The sequence below is a fragment of the Rhyacophila brunnea genome, unplaced genomic scaffold (assembly GCF_057557595.1).
Source record: "Rhyacophila brunnea isolate RB1 unplaced genomic scaffold, BYU_Rbru_1.0 scaffold_115, whole genome shotgun sequence".
NCBI classification, from domain to species: domain Eukaryota; kingdom Metazoa; phylum Arthropoda; class Insecta; order Trichoptera; family Rhyacophilidae; genus Rhyacophila; species Rhyacophila brunnea.
In genome coordinates this window covers 1,068,436-1,086,608 of record NW_028232769.1, presented here as the reverse complement: position 1 = coordinate 1,086,608, position 18,173 = coordinate 1,068,436, and the positions used below count along the sequence as shown (strand labels likewise).

The window sequence follows — 18,173 nt, the reverse complement described above, 5'->3', positions numbered from 1 at the left end:
CTTGAATTCTTGTTTTTTAAATTCTTTTTTTCAAATCTTATGTAGAATTAAGATAAAATTATTTTCGACTAAATTTTTTAAGATCTAAGAATTCATGATCAATATTAATTTTTTTTTAAGTTTTTTTAATCTTGTGTTGCACTGAAGAGGGTTTTATGACTATATTAATGTATTATATATAAAATAAGAGAACATGAATTTAAAAAAACCATAAATAAACTTGTCAATATATTATTTAGACTGCTTCTATAAAATTCTGTGCTATTACTTAAAGTGCATGCAACGTTAGTAGATATTGTGGCTAGAATTAAATTATAAATTTAATATGTAGCTATGTTTTAAGCTACTAAAAATACTATATACATAACTTAGAAATATTTTAGACATCAAAGTAGAATAGGGAATATAAATCGCAATATTTTAATATAAGAAAATTTCATATTAATATAATTGTTGTGTAATTTTTGTATGTTTTACCCACGAAATATCACAAGTCATATATTAAAGAATAATGGATGCTGATGGAAGCGGAAGTATGTGCACAAACAATAGTATAAAGAAAAACACTTGAATGTATATTTCTTATGGGTTGAATATGCATTAAAAAAGCTGTAAGAATTATGTTTACGAAAAGGTAACACAAAAAATCCGTAATTTAAAGCAATTTAAATTTTTACGCAGCCAAACATAAAAAGTTAAAATTTAACCCTTAAATAAATGTATAAAATTTTTTTACTATATTAGGATGTATAAATGCTTTAAAAGCCTAAAATGCCGATAAAAGATATATGGATTATTTATAATATATTAATCTTACGGGTTTTGATTTCTATCAAGGAGAAACAATCTATGAAATTACTCTCATGGTTACCATATAAATTTTTTATACTGGTTTCAAAAGGATATAATATAAAGTTTCATTCTATCTTAATAGATTATTGTTCATATATAAACCATGAAAAAAATTATATTCCAATAATATAAACCAATAATTGATATCCTCTTTGATATTTAAATAAATTTTTTATTTATTTAATTGTTGTTTTTTTGTATTTTTTTTGATAAAAAGGTTTTTTTCGGTATATCAGATTTTTAGTTTAGGATATCACATTCTATAAAGTCGTGTTGACAATTGCAGTTTCAAAATTAGACAGAATAAAAGCTCGACATATAATACATCAATGAGCGCTTAAATTTATATATTTACCAAAGAAAGATGCCTTTCCAAATAATAAAACTATGCTCGAACTATTCTATCATAGGAATAAAATTCATCTGACAATTAGTGTTAGATTATCAATTAATACTGATGCGCATAGCGATGCTCAATATTTGGATTATCACTTATTCAGCGAAACAACTTTCAAAAAACTATGGTATAAATATAGACGATATATTAAATAAATTATAAAAAATCATTTTATAAATAGTAGGTCTGTAGTTATAAATCGATATCCAACATATTTATCGATAATTTGATACCACCCTTTACAAAAGAATATATTCAGATGTACACAGACAAATTTGAAAGTGATCTAAAAGGATTAACAAATTATGAAGGTTTTATGGAAAGTTTAGTGTCCAAGCTAGAGTCGTATTTAAAAAATTCAGATTTCTCTTCTAAGTTTGTTGAGATGAATGAAATGGTAGAAAAAAATCGAGAAAATGGATTTGATGATGTTTTTAAAAAATGTTATAGTTTTATTTGTGATAATATTCCAACCGAAGTGGATGCAAAGATAAATAATGATGTAATAGAATTTTTGAATGAAAATATAAATTAAATTGTTTTTGTATGTTCCAAAAATAAATTATGATACAAAAAATTCTTAAATATTAAACTAAATTAAATTGTTTTTATATGTGACAAAGATAAATTCAGATGCAAGAGAATTTTGTCATATCAAACTAAATTAAATTTTTTTTGTATGCGTAAAAGTTCCAAAATAAATAATAATATTAGATAATTTTGTCATATCATACTAAATTTAATTATTTTGTATGTGTAAAAGTTCCAAAATAAATAATTGTATCAGAAAATTTTGTAGAAAGTACAAATTGATTTCTTTATGTAAATGTTGAATGTGCCGAGATAAATTCTGACATAAGAGAATTATTTATCGCAAAAACTAATAAAGCCTAGAAAATATTAATTTGGTGTTTTAAATTTAAAATGGGTGCAAATTAACATTTACTTAATTACAAAGATGCAATAAGAGTTTAGTATAAGTCTCTGGAGTTTGAATAAGGAAATAATTGTGATCAAGCTGAATATTCTTTTTAAAAAATCGGATTTTTATTTGTTTGAATAATCATACAGAAAGTATAAAATGAAATTTCATTTATAATTCTTAATGCTATATAAATGAATAAATTATAAATTATTTACAACAAAAAATTAAATTTATCGAATTATATGAATATTTTAATTCATCCATACGTTAATTTACCTTAATGCTTTTTTAAACTAAGCAAAGCTTTTAATAGCTCTATAGATTAGGCTAATAATGTATAGTTCATTAAGAATCATGTATTGCTTAAATCTTATTTTTCAATTCATATATTGATAAATAAATATAAGACATCTTATCTTGTTTTCAATTATAATATTAAAAAACAATCCTTTACAATGTAGGGTAAAAATTGTTTCTTCCGGGGATCGAACCCGGGACCTGTAGATCTTCAGTCTAACGCTCTCCCGCTGAGCTAAAGAAACTTGAAGATGACGTTCTTAATAAAGTATTTTATATTTTTAAAAAATGTCTTATTCAATAAAACTATAATCAGAGTTGCAGCATGCTTTTGATAAAATAATTAAAGTCTGCATAAGACAATGAATAATATTTTACAATTCAAAAAATACTTTTTACGAATCCCACTCTAATATATTAAAAAGATAAAAACAATACATCAAATTTTATTAGAAAGACGATCTCCAATCATTCATTGGTATATCTTTTTTTATGATATAATATTTAATCTTTATAAATTCTAAATATTTATTGGATCTAAGATTACAGGCTTCAGATTAACAAAATGTCTAATCAAGGTACACGATTCTGTTCTATAAGGCGTTTTTCTGGTTCTAGAATCAATAGACCTCATTTGATCTAAAGAAAGTATAGATGTCTAAATTATATTAAATTTTAGCGCCATTCGAGCGTTATGTACTGAAATTTAATAGAGTGGTTATGGTTGAATGATATGAATATTTGATCTAGAAGCTTTAATTAAAATAATTGAAGATTCGAATAAATCCCACCAATTGCATTACTAACCATACACAACTGCATTATTAATATTATCAAGCAAGTGATTAGTGCCACTTAGCTGCAAGGGATAAAGCAAACATAGTTAGGCCGATCCATAGTAAAGGAAAGTTGTAGCGCTTAACCTACTTGTATCGACTTACGAACGAAAGAGCTGTAATTAAAGCCATTAATAACATAATAGGTAAAATTCCGTGCAGCGGTGATTTGATTTACAAAGTCAAATTGAAACCGTTTATTTTTTTTCTTTAAAACAATACTTTTAATCAACTTCATCACCTGTAAGGCTTTCTTTATTCTATTACTCGAGTGTTACACTCCCATCATGTCTTACAGCTTCAATTACTGTGACTTTTTTCTAAAAGTTTTAGTGTCATTTATTTAAAATCCTTAAATTGACAGCGTTATGAATATTATTTTATTTTTTCGTTTAGTAATATTTAAATAAAAAATTAATATTATATATCGAAGAATATGGTAAAGAGAACAATTAAAAAAAATTAATTTAAATGATAGAAACAGCTATAAATAGGCATGATATAATAAGAATTACAGCGTATATTCTACTTTTAAATAACTAATCTTCTTTAAATCACAACAACACTATTAAAAAATTTTTTGTTGGACGTATTATGTTTGCTATTTCTATTTAACGCCTTTTTTGTCTTTTTTAAATACATGATAAATGAAATTAAAATCATGAATAAAGTATTTTTATTAAAATAAAAATATATTCTACTAGATTTATTTGTGCTAACAGTTTTACTAAAATTCTGACTGAGAATTCATGGAAAGCCATTATCCAAATTAAAGATAAATAAATGTTCGTGAATAATTTATAAACTAAAAAAATTAGTCCAAAGATATTTTCTGAAAGAAAATAACAAATTGCGGTTGATAAAAATTGAGAAATATTTGTGCTATTTTTTTTTTGACAAATATTAATTTTACATTATAAATTTCAATTTATAGGCTTTAAATGTGTGTAATGAGATTTGAATGGATTATTCACATTAAAAAGATAAAATAAAAATACTATTTTATACAGATCATCAATATTAAAATAGAAGCTAGAATAAATATATTTTCGTGTTTCTTTTCTTTTTTTTTATAATTTAATATAATAAAACAGAACAATTTATACTACCAACCATCTGCGATTATAAAAAACGAGGAAATTTTAGAAAATTTTCTTTTATTTTGCTATCAATGTTTTTTTGTTTGTATATTATACGTGGTATTATCAGTTTTTTTTTATAAAATAAAGTAATTACAAGAAAAAACGGGAAAAATGAGTGCACGATAAAACAAAAAAAAGAAAAATGCCAACTTTGATTATATAATATGTTTTTTTAGGTCTAAACAAGATTTAAAATTATTCAAAAATATATTCATGATAATTATACACATTAAATGAAAAATAATATATTTTGGGTACATACATTAGATCTCAAGTTCTTTTAAAATGTGAATCTTATTCTGGTCTAAATGACCTCATTGTATTTTAATATTTATAAAATGTTATCAATTAATATACCACTTGGAAAAAACTACCGCATAAATAGAGTGAAAATCCGTTTGTGATTTCGTCTCCTCCATCTATACAAATAAAAAAACAGTAAATAAGCATATATCATTAAAAATAACCAAATAAATACAGAAAACGATTCGTATAAATTTTTTTGTGCATTTTTTACTTTTGTTTTCGATATTCGTCGTGAAATTACTAGAAATTCTCTTCTGTTTGTAATTTTTAATCAGAAGATGAAATAAAAATAAATATATTTGATAACCATGCATTTTTAATATGCGATTTGAAATATCTGCAAAAATTATATGCTTTAAATGTTTTTGCCTTTTTAAATCTGTTATTAGGACACAATTCAATAAAATATCATGGTTTTTTTATATCTAACTTTTATCTATCGTTTAAGTCATAGTAGTAATTGTAAACTTACCCATATACAACATAATTCTAGTTTTGATTTAGCTCAAAAGAAATTGGTTTTTCCTCTTTTGCATTTATGAGTTAATTCGCACTGTAATTATATATTTTTATTTACCCATGACTTATTGATTTCCTCTTGGTACATCAATCTATACTATTGTTTTAATCCACATCTATATAATCCTTTTCAATACATTCATTCTTTTCAAGACCTTTTAGTATTTAGTTTTCCCCAATATTATAGTTTAATTATATGCTTCAAAGCCGGATAATTAGATTTTATAATGTTATTTATCAATAAAAAAACAAGATTTTTAATATAGGAAACTCTTTTTTTCATTAAAGTATTATTTTAAAAAGTAAAAATAATAACAGAAGCAAGCGAATTTTTTATTTTTTAAAAATACTTTAGTCAATTTGTGTGAATTTTTTAAAAAGAGGTCAATTAATATAAATGTATTTTCGTTTAAAAAAATTTATCCTTCATTTGTCTCATTTATATACAGAGATTATTGAAAAGATAAAAAAAAGATTACATGGAGTTTATATTTGATTTAAAACCTTAGAATACATTGTAAGAAAGGATATTTTGTGTTTAATACATAAATAACACAATTGATACTATTTATTAGAGGAAAATAACATTATATACAAATATAAAAGATCATGAAATAACTTTATCTATGCATTGTACAAAATATATTTAAGATTTCTACTTTTTGCAAAAAAAGATATAGAAACTTATATAAATTAGTAAAATAATCGATTACAAACTAATAATTCACAATGCACAAATTTAATGATGAAAACAGTACACACATATGAAAGTAAAAATATTGAATCTTTCTTTATGACTGTTGATATCTACAAAACATCTTATATATCCTCTTTTTTGCATTATTTTTATAAGTGTTAATAATAAAAACATTTTGCGCACGTAATTTTATAGGATATTGTGTAATTACCAAAAACCAGTTTATTTAAAGGTCGATAAAGTTGTTGCCAATTAAATTTATTTACACAAAACCATACTTTTTATGGCTAATCTAGGTAAAAATATACGATATTATCATGTTTATAGCTCTTCTTCGTTATACTACAATTTAAAGAGCCATTAATTTAAATGTAATAAGTAACCTATTGCTTTTGTACGTATTATTCTGCTTAAACTTCTTTTTATAGCCCATTAATATATGGCTTATGGTATTATGTAACCACAAAATCATATGTTTTGACACTGGGATCTATTACCAGAAATCCTAATTTTCCATGTATTATACCTATTGAGGAGCCTAATCATATTTATTAATTCCATCATGAATTAAATATATTTTTTAAATAGTTTTATCTTTTTAAATCAAGCAATAGTATGTATTTTTCTATAGAGCAGGTCAATATTATATATATTAATTCGATAACTAATCTAAATTTATTTATATGCTAATTTCATCCTACTACTTTTTACCCCATTTTCAACCAAGCAAAACTTTATATATATAGCGCGGGGCATTTATAAATTATTTAAATATCATACTCTTCAATACTTTCTTCTAGAATTCGCCTTGTTTTTAGGACTTATTGATTCGGGGTCAATACCCGAGTTTATTGTTTGTGGATATGTCACCGCACCAGTTGAAATTTGACCATCTATAATACATATCATAGTATTTTTGTGATAGATACCTGATATGAAACATTTTATCATTTTTATTGGCTTTCAAATTATCAAGTATATATCGGTAAGTAATTAATATGATCTCATTTTTAACATTTATAAGCCATAAGCAGAAAATGATTTTATTAAATATAATATAATCGATAAAAAGACAATTAAAACAGATTGCCTTTATAATATAATTTGGGTTTAAAATTTTTTATTTTTACCTTTTGAATTTTCGGAAGATTGGAGAAGCAATATAATACCTAAAAAACTACAATATCAGTTTTGCTAAAACATAGAGCTTACAATAAAAATAGTTTATTGCTGCTATACGCAACCACAAGTTAAAATATTAGGGAAAACCCAACCCCCATATACCAGCATTCTTTTTATCAAGTTTAGAAATAATATATTGTTTTTATTACCTTTATTTCATATGTGGAATCTATTTAATTTTTTAGATCAAACGCATAAAAAAATACAAGTTAATAAACACCCCTTTTTCGATTTACTTTGGAATATTAGTGGCAAAACGATCTTAATATACTATTCTTAACATTCAATAAAGTTTTAAAAATAAATAACCAAGTTTCCCTATATATTTCAATAGCCTATGTGTCAAATACCAGTAAAAATACACGAAATGTTCCTGTTTTCTATTCGACGCTTCTATTATGAATTCAAAATATTTTTGCGCGATGTTTTAATTCTGTGCGCCAATTATACAATATGTGAATATAAGAATATAAGGTACAGTCTATGAATGTATTTAAAAATAAGAATAAATGGTAGGTCTATACTTTGAATTAATTGTAATAATAATTCTGAAATTATATTTAAAAGATTAATATTGTTTTTTATAGTATTGCTTGAAAATTTATTCTCTTGAAATGCGCATTAGTATAACACCATAAGCCAAAGTGAAATGGTTATAAACCGATCGGGAATATCGGTAAAACTATGATATTTTTGGATTATAAATCGATAAATATTTTTAGACTTTTTTTCGATGCCAGCAATAAAATATATGCCAAAAACATTCATTTAAATTTTCCAAGCATTTTATGAAATTAAAAACACGTATATTCAAAACTTTAGTTTAACTTAAAAGTGCCAGCTGTTTGTTATGATATAAAAGTCATGTATAATTTAAAACATATTATATAATAGCATATTTTGCTTTGAAAACAGCTTAATGTTCAAAACTATTTATGCTTAATATGCTTACTAAAGCAATAAAAAATTTTAATTTCGCAGCGAGGAAAATAAATAGCTAAAATATGATAATTTGGATGTCTTTTTATATATACATGAGGCTTTATTTTATATTACACAATTTGTGTGCTTGTAATAAAATTTGAACTTTATGTGCTCAAAATGCACTTTGTTCACCCTATAAATTTCTTATTTATCAATATGTATCAATTTAAAACCAAAAAATTTTTGAACGTTTCGGAACACAAAATATTTCACTATATTTTTTCCAGTGGTGGAAATTTATTATCACGATATTTTTTCCTTATCATTTCCGAAATACAATAGTGTTCTCTTTAACAAAATTTTATTGTCCCCTTCTCGTATAATTCAAATGACATTGATTCAGAAATTAATTGATGTGAATGAGAGATTAGATGGTCGCAATTTTCTTGAGCAAAGAGATTTTACGATTGAGAGAATCAGCAATACATTTACTTTAAAATCAGCAAAAACATTTATAGCGCTTAATTATGTTGTAAATATTCGGGAGCCACATCCTGACAAACCACATCAAGGAATAGTAAAAATAAACGCCTTTTACCAACGTTCTATGGACAGAAGCTTTTCAGATAAGATGGTTACTAGATCGTTGAAAAACATATTTTTGAAATCGAAGTGTATTGATCTTGAGGGTTTATCGTTAATTTATAACCAATTATGCTTAGAAATATCGTTTGAGCTACGAATAATTGAATTCGACGGTAATCCTTTGCGGTTTTGTGTTGAAATAATATTAAATGCGATAGAAAATATTAATTTCTCGGATTTAGAGGATCAATTTAAAAATAGCCTTTTCAATAACGAGGAAATAAATAAAAAAAGCAATAGTTGTGAAACAGAAAATAAACTTGCAAAAATGAAGATTATAGGGGAAATAAACACAGATACTTACTTGGTAAATGAGAGTTTGCAGGCGAATAATGATATTACACCACCTGAAAAAATACTGATTAATTATAAGCCTCGGGCTTATTATATAATTAGTATATATGATAAGAAAGTGATAGATCCAGTTGCAGAAGAAGAAGAACTAAAAGAATGGTGGAATTTTATTGTTATGGATCAGAGAAATGTATTATATTTTGAGAAATCTGGAAAAGAATGTGGATTCGATGAGATTGTAGATGTTATAAGACAGTGTTCTGAAATTAACTAATTCCTAAATTAATAATAAATCCCATTTTTATTTTTAGGATGTTTTCTGGCTTTTTTTTCTTAAATGCTGTCAAACTGTTCAATATATTTTAATTGGGATTATATAGACAATTTGTTTGTTAATTGTATCTTTCGGATTTAAATATTTGTAAGAGAGATAAATTCATTAGCAATTTTTTAAATTTAGTTTGTGTTTTCATACTACTGTAAATAATGATAAATTTTACAATAAATCCATCTGCAATATTATTAATTTAGTTTGGATTTTTATATTACTCTATATAATAGATAATTTTACATTGAATCCAACTGCATTATTATTCCTTATTTTCACTGTTTGTATATTTATATGCTTTTATATATTTTTTTATGGCTTTATAATTTAAAACGAATGCGACCGATATTTTTAGGGTTAAATTATGATGAAAAAGGTTTATTTTACACCAATATCTATGTATTGAAGAACTGGCAAAAAATCAAAAATGTAAAATACCATTTTTTATTTATGGGATAAGTTTCTTTTTATCTATTTAGATGTGTTCAGCTCATTGGGAATATTGTATAACTCCTTGATTTATATTTCGATACCTTCCCCTAATCCATATTCATCAACTGCTCTTCTTCTCTCGAATTAGATGATTATAAGCGTCTTGCGGAATGTTTGAGCTTGCATGTAAGTTTCTATTTCGCCAGGATTTTTATATCCTTAACATATCTATTATGATATTTTGTGACCACTTCATCCCAAGTCATCACATATGGTATTATTCTTGTTTTAAATTTGTAAATTAAACCAATTTCATTCGCCAGGATGTCATACTTCCTATATTTTTCATTCTCAACTTCAGTTAAGCTATCAAGGCTAGTTATACCTATTTCAATCAGCATAATCATATTTTCTTTTTTATCGTATAGAAAAATATCAGGTCTATTTTGTTTGATAAAAATATTTGTTTTTATTCGGGTATCAACTTTTATTTCTGCATTTTCGTTTTCGCAGATCTCTTGTACTGAGTGAATTCTGATCTTTTCGGTTTTCTTGAATTTGTACCGTCTTGATAGGATGAAATGAAGACATCTTATAATTTCATTGTTCCTTCGCGTGTTATTATGCTTTAACATTTTCTTGCATCTTGTTACAAGGTTGTCGATTGTTTTCATGGCTTAGTTATAATGTGGGCATTTTATTCTCGCACCGCAAAACACATTTCTGTCTTAATAAGGCAGAATTTTCCTTCTTCACTTGGTTTAATGTTGCCGGCTTTTTCCCTCTTGATGATCCAACAATATCAACCATATCATTATTCTTAGCTTCAAAAGTTTTTTGGTGTAAGGGTTTTTATTGTATTTTAAACAATAGACTTTCTTGCTGCTTTTTCTTCAGTGTCTCAAAATCGGTTATATTGAAATGATATTTATTTTTAAGATATTTTTAAAAATGATGAGAGATGTGTCTTGTTATCTTTTGCTACTTTTAATATTGCAGTCCTTCTCGGTAAACTATTTTCAAGCAAAACTGTTTTGCTAGTAAATCATTTTCTCGGCTTTATATTCAATATTACCTAGCCCACGTCCTAGTTCATTTTTCTTTATATATAATCTTTGTTTATTACTAGGCTGGAGGTGAATAGAAAATTTGTTTAAAATATCTCTTATCTTATCATCAAGTTTAATGTATTCTTCAGGTTCTGATTTTAATACGCCTATGTGGTAATTTATGAGAGATATTGCATGTTCATTAACGGCTTAGAATAAATTTCCAGCATTAAGTTTAGTCTTACATAAATTTCTTATTTGATTTAGTATTTATCTGCAATTATATCAATAGTTTCTTGCTTTAGCTCTGATTTTCTTTTCTCAATTACTCCAAGATATTTATAGGCTGCCAGGCTTTCAATAAATGTTGCTACGTCTCTGCATATTTCATGGTTAGTGACAGACTTATTTTTTTATTTCAATACCTACTGCATTGGAGAAGTTTTATGTTTTATTTGTCATGAGTTTAAGTGTTTCTAGAGTTTTTTATATTCATATAAATACATTTATAAACAGTAGATGATTTGTTGTATAAGAGTTTTCATCATCTATTACACTTACCCCCGGAAAGCGTTCATTTAATTTTTTTCTCAAAGGACCAATACATAGAACGAATAAAAAAGAAGACAGACCGTCACCCTATAGTATTCCCTTTTTTATTCTTTTATACATGATTTCTATACCATTTAACCTTAAAGATATACTCCATTTACTTGTAATCTTTTTTTAAAAGAAGTTATCCACATGGGTAGATTCAAATATTCAATACATGGATGTAGGTAGTTATTTTCTATTGAGTCAAATGCCTTTTTTACATCAATCCACGTTGTATAAAGATTATTTCCATGCTCTTTATTTATTGGAATATTAATAAGAGCTTGTTATTTTGCTCCTTGAACGCACCTTATTCTTCCTGATTTATATTTTTCAAACATTCATATGATATAATCTGATATATGAAATATTAAAGCTCATAATATTTTTAATGAAGAAATTAAAGATTCCATCTGGTCCAGCAGGTTTTAAGGTCAGCAGTGATTTTATTATGTTTTTAAATTCAACTTCTGTTATGAAGCTTATTTTTTCTTTCATTGGACTGGTATAAATGAGTATAAATATTCGTATTAATTGTCTTTTTGTTGTGATTTTCCGTACCTTTCCCCTTATTTTTATCCAAAGTTATTACTTTCTTGATTTGACGCTTCGATTGTATAATTCTTGTTTTCACTAAACCCTCTATATAAAAAAGTCTTCTATTAAGCTCAAAGCCGTATTTTTCTTTTGTAAAATAACATCTTTTTTTTTGCACTGTTCTATCTTTTTCTTTAATATTCTGATTTTTTCTGTATACATATTTAACATTTTTTTTAGATGATCATATACTTCTAGGATCACGTTTATTGATCGCGTAATTTTTCTTATTTTTTATTACTTCCTCTTTCTAAACTTCACTGCGTCGATTTTTATATAATTCTAGTCCATCTCGTATTCTTTCCAAAAGAGCAATTTGTTCTAAAAATATTGGTTATCTTTTTTCGGTTTTTTTGTGAGGCGTTTGCAAGTTTGTTGTGCGGTTTGTAGCAAGACTGGAACATCGGTCATATTCTTGGAATTTTGGGTGGATTTAATTGTCCCTATTAACTTATTAATAGTTTGGAGAATATTAGAGTCAACTTCATAGTATGGAATTTTTCTTGTCCTTTCAATTTCAACGATGTTTGCCTTTTTAAGCTTATGTATATTAAATTATATTTCCTTTTGCATTAGTCGACTCTTCTGTACTCTTCAAATCCTAAAACTGGATAGTTCAATTAATTTTGTTATTTTGAATATTTTAACGTTTTCGGCATCAAATCATTTGGCAACCGACTTCCTTCCATTTTGATCTATTAATATTCTCATTCCTTTTCTTTTGAGTTCCTGTTGGGACAAATTACATTCGAATTTTCCGTTATTATATTTTTCGAGTTTCTTCCTTCCGAAGAGTGGTATACGATGGAAGCGTATTAGTATTGCCGCATAAGCATCTTGAACCCATTCATCTAAAGAAGATTCTGTTGACGTGAAGATTGATTCTAACTTTAGATGTCTTATTGATGTTTTAAAGGAGAGTTGCGCATCTTAAAATGCCACCACATATTTTTGCTCGGTTACAGCCTCAGTTTCAAAGTATTTGTCGTTATAGTGCACTGCTTCCGATTTTTCCGTTTCACCCATAAAGTTTGAAATTATAAAATGCTTCATTTATACTTATTTGTCGACCCACACGCTATATTCAATCTCTTTATTGATGAGATTTTATTTATCAAAAATATTATGAGATCGTTATTCATATATTAAAGGGTTATGAATGCCAACTGAAGCGTAAGAATACGCACAAACAATAGTTTTAAGGAAGATGATTGAACTAATTAGTCATGAGACAAGAATATACAGTGAGTAAAAATTTAAATATTATGAGGTGTTGAAAGGTATCAGCCAAATTTATTCATTGGAGAGTTTACTGTTTTGCTTGAACAACCATAAATAGCTAAAAATGAAATTAACCCATAAATAAAAATCAAATGAGATCGATATCTGTGCGCATTATAAAAGAGTCGTTTCCATATTCGGGTTCGATTGAGGTTATTGTATTTCAAATGCTCATAAATTTCGTAGGAAGTTTTAATATTACTTAAATTATTTTTGGGGAATATCTTAGACTTTTTCGCCGGAGGTGGATAATCTTGCAATTATTTAATTATTTAGGGCTAGCGTTAAATATCTTAAAAAATCGGTAGGCTTTTTTTTATAATTTAGTAAAGCTTTTAATTATATTCTAATGGTATATTTATCAGTTGTTTCTATCTTATAGGTTTTCAAGCTCATAATAATTGTAAACTATGAAGGATGGGTTTCTGAATTTATGATATGAGTTAAAATATATCAAATAACGCATTGCGTTTTTTTTTAAATAAACTTTGTTGTTTTTGGTCTTTTTAGGAATATTAACCCAAAAATATGATTATTAATATTTTATGAATAAATAATAATCATTTATTTTCATTCTTTTATATACGAAGTTCCGTTTAATAATCGATATTTTTATTTATGGATTAATTTTGGCATTGTAATTTATGATTTTGTGATTGTTTTCCGTGGGCGTATTATATCTATAATTTTGGCTATATACTCGCTTCTTACATCTTCTTTGATACCACTCCTCTTTTTATGAGCCTTGGTTCATGAGTTTTGCTATTACTATAGTTCGAACTTATGTCTTAATTTGATTTGTCACATTAAGTTCTTAATGGTGCATTTTAAGATATTTTGTTACCATTATATTATGCGTTCTATGAAATATAATGTACCAATAAAGGATCTTGAATATTAAAATATTTATGGTGTGTGTATCATAACAAATTAGGGGGTGGGGATCCGATAGAAATATTAATTTATGTCAAAGCCTTTGGATTGAGAAAAACAATATAAAACAAGTCTATTTAGCTGGTATTATAAGAGACGATCAAGGGAAGTTTTGACTAAATCTGTTCTATAATCTAAATTATAGTTTAATTTGCACAAATATAAAATATGTCGGAACATAAAAATTAGTTTCGTGTTTTTTATTATTCAGATATAAGTTATCAGACTTATACTATTTTTTTGATATTTTATCAACTTTAAGACGCTAAATAAAGTCAGGGCAATATAAAAAGATAGCAGCGAGATGCTTTTTTTATTGGTTGCATTCGTTCTGCACAGAAAATAATTTGTCCAAGGCGATAAATAAATTATATAATTTTTTATTTTGATTTTTTTCATTCGTTTATGCTCAAATTTTTTTTAGGGAGATAAAAAAAACTATCATGCGTTTTATTATATTATTTTTCCAGTGGTTTCACCAATTTATAGCCAGAAATATAGAAGACTATTAAATATAAAACCTGAATCAATTTCTTTTATTTTTTACTGGCTTCGTTGGTTTTCCAAAAAAACAATTTTAGGTTGTAAAAAAAAATATAAAGGCTTATATTCATAATTTTTTTGATTGTTGCATCGATTTCGCCACAAAAAAATGGGGAAACATGATAAAAAAGTAAAATTATATTTTTTGATGAGATCGCCTATTTTTAATATTGAATCTGGTTCTTCATATTTTAGACAAGGGTTCAGTATTTTCCATCAAAAATTTATATCCTAGCTCATTCTCTTTGATAAAAAGCTTTAATATAGATCTAACACGAATGTTGAACTTATTTATATACTCAATTTCATCATTATTCAAGAATTCGATATGTATCATTTTTTGTTGTAGGGGTGCATGAGTGAGATTTTCGAAGTGGAAGTATTCTTCGTTGAAGGTTCTAGAAATTACGAGGTCTTCTATTCGAATTCCGTATTCATTTTCTTTATAAATTCCAGGTTCTATGCTGAAAACATTATTCTCTTTGAATGGTGTGCTTCCGCCGACAGATGGTGGTGATTCGTGGACATTTAAGAAGTGGCCTACACCGTGACCTGTTCCGTGTCCGTAATCGCTCAGTTCATTCCAGATAGGTCCTCTTGTTAGTGCATCTAGGTATGAACCGCCATATTTTTTAGGGAATTTTTGGCGCATTGCATTGAGTTGTCCTTTTAGTACGGTGGTAAAATCTTTTTTCTGATTTTCTGTAGGTTTGCCGAAGCATAAAGTTCGCGTTACATCCGTTGTTCCAAAAAGGTATTGAGAACCAGAATCTATTAAAAAGAGATTGTCAGTTTTTACTTCCTTTAACCCACCTTTATGGTGAACAATAGCGCCGTTTTCTGCAAATGCGCTGATGGTTTCGAAACTTGGGCTAACAAATCCCTTAATTTTTTTCTTAAGATTTAATAATATTTCTGTGACTGCTATTTCCGTCAAAACCTCTTTTGGATTTTGATTTTCGTTTAAAACTGTATCCATTTTATCAAAAAGTTGAGAAAGACATATGCCATCAAAAACGTGAGCAAATTTAAATCCAAGAATTTCTATTTCATTTTTAACTGCCTTCATTTCGCTTATTAAAGCACTTTTCTCTACGTTATTATTATTAATCACCAAAATTTCATTTATAAACTCATTACAAGAAAAGCTTATCAAAACCTTTTTGCCAATTATACCCTTAATCTCCTCTTCAAATTTGTCATAAGCCATAAAAGTAATATCTGCGATTTCCAATTTCTCTTGAGAAAAAAGAAAAGCATCATTTTTAGTAATAATAGCATATGAATAAAAAACTGGATTATATGGAATATCGCTTCCCCTAAGATTAAACAACCAAGCAATTTCATCCAGTGCAGTAACAACAAAAACTTCACTATCCTCCATGCCTTCTCTGAGTAACTTAAACTTTTCTTTTCGATAAGATCCACTAACATTCGCATCTTTCTCAATAAAACTATTTTCTTCAGTTAAAAATCTACCTAAAGGTTCATAATCTATAGCATCCATAAAAATGATACTTTCAAGATCAATAAGACTATTAAATGTTCTATGAGGTCGATGAATCCAAACCTCATCAATAAAGTTCTGATCACCAACAATTTCAACATCACCAATCTTTTCTTTAATATTCAAAAAAGTTTTATTCGAAAAAAATCTTTTATCGATTCCAAGTTTTTTGCAGCTAGATTCAATCTTTTTAAAAAAATCTTTTGTTTCTTTTATTAATGTCCAATATCCACTATCTATCTCATTTTTTGCCTGGATATAGTATCTGGAATCTGTCCATAGATATCCTGCGCTCTGTGTTACTAATATAAGACCGTTTGAGCCGGTGAATTGTGATACTTCTTTTAGTATTTCATCGGATGGTCCGATATATTCGTTGCTATGGGGATCTGATGTGTTGAATAAAAAACCATCAAGATCTTTTCTTTTAAGGTGTTCTAATATTGACACAAGCATGGGTAACATTATTTGAAATTACTTATTGTTTTTTTTTATGTTTTGTTTGTAGAATAGTGTTTCATATATGGTTCGGATATATTAATTAGTTTTGTGATTTATACACGTGATTTCATTTGCGATTTATTTCTATTGCTTTTATTTAAAATTCATTGCGTATTTTTTTTTAATAAAAATCTTTATATGATTTAAAAGTGCAATTTTCAGCATTGTATATTTTTAATTTTATTCATATGGATTTGGAATCGCATAATCGAAATAAAAATATCAAATTAGTTTTTTTTTAAATTTTTATAAAATTAAATTGCCATTAATATTTAATTTTATTAATATAAATTTGGAACTATTATAATCTAATTAAAATGATTTAGCAAAATTTTTAGTAATTTACATAAAATTAAATTTGAACAAACTGAATATCTTTTTTATAAAGTAGGTATTTGTTAATTTAAAAAATAGAGTTATGTGTTTTTAAATTTTATTGGTATTTTTTGTAATTTATTTATAAATTTAACAATATGAAGAAAGTGTTTGTTAATTCAAAAATAGAGTTATGTTTTTTTAATTAAATTAGTATTTTTTATAATTAAACAGATAATTTAATATTGCCATGATCTAAACACTAGTCTAAGTCAATTTTATAAAATAACATGATAAATTTGATTTAAATTATCAATTTATTATGATAAATTTATATTAAGCGATCTTAAAAACATATTTAAAATGTTTTTAATTTGAATATAATTCGCATTGATTTATAATTTTAAGAGATAAAATATTATAGAATTTAATTCAGATAAATTTTGTATTATATGATCTAAAAAAGAATATAATCAAATTATTTTTATATTTCCATGCATCAAATTTGAATATAATAATTTTATTTATGCTATGTAATCCTTTATATTATAAAGTGCTAGTTTTATGCTATAAAATATTTTAAAAATTATAATCAACTATTATCTTTTCAGAATAAAATAAATATTAATAACAACAAAAAAAAAATTAGTTTTTTTGTGTTTATTCAGTCACTATGTGAAAATATATGCACAAAAAATTTACTTTAATATATAAAATCATGAAATATATGCTAAAATATTGTTTCTTTCAAAATTACATTAAAAATGTCAATGTTTTTTTCGTTAAAAACGAGACAAATCCCCTTTTTCCGCTGACATCAATGAACAAATTATTTATATCTCTAATAATGCTCATCGTAATTTTTTATAAAAGTGTAAAAAATGTTCATAAATGTATAGGCTAGATAATTTATTTATATTAAAATATGCAACAAAACTTTTTGTCCAAATCCCCCATAAAAAATAGAATAAAGTAGAAGTTAACTATTCAATATTCAACAAGCAATTATACTTCTTTATAAATATGATTTAAGTGTAATTTGTAATAATTATGAGCCTTAATAATCTAAAACAGCAA

At 25.7% G+C, this 18,173-nt stretch overlaps 1 non-coding gene across 1 annotated transcript; it reads right to left on the bottom strand.

Annotated features, from left to right (window-relative positions):
- Nucleotides 1–2,644: 2,644 nt before the first annotated feature.
- On the bottom strand, nt 2,645–2,716 carry TRNAF-GAA (transfer RNA phenylalanine (anticodon GAA)). Its single transcript has one exon. It is a non-coding gene; the product is annotated as a tRNA-Phe (tRNA).
- Between the last annotated feature and the right edge of the window lie 15,457 nt (nt 2,717–18,173).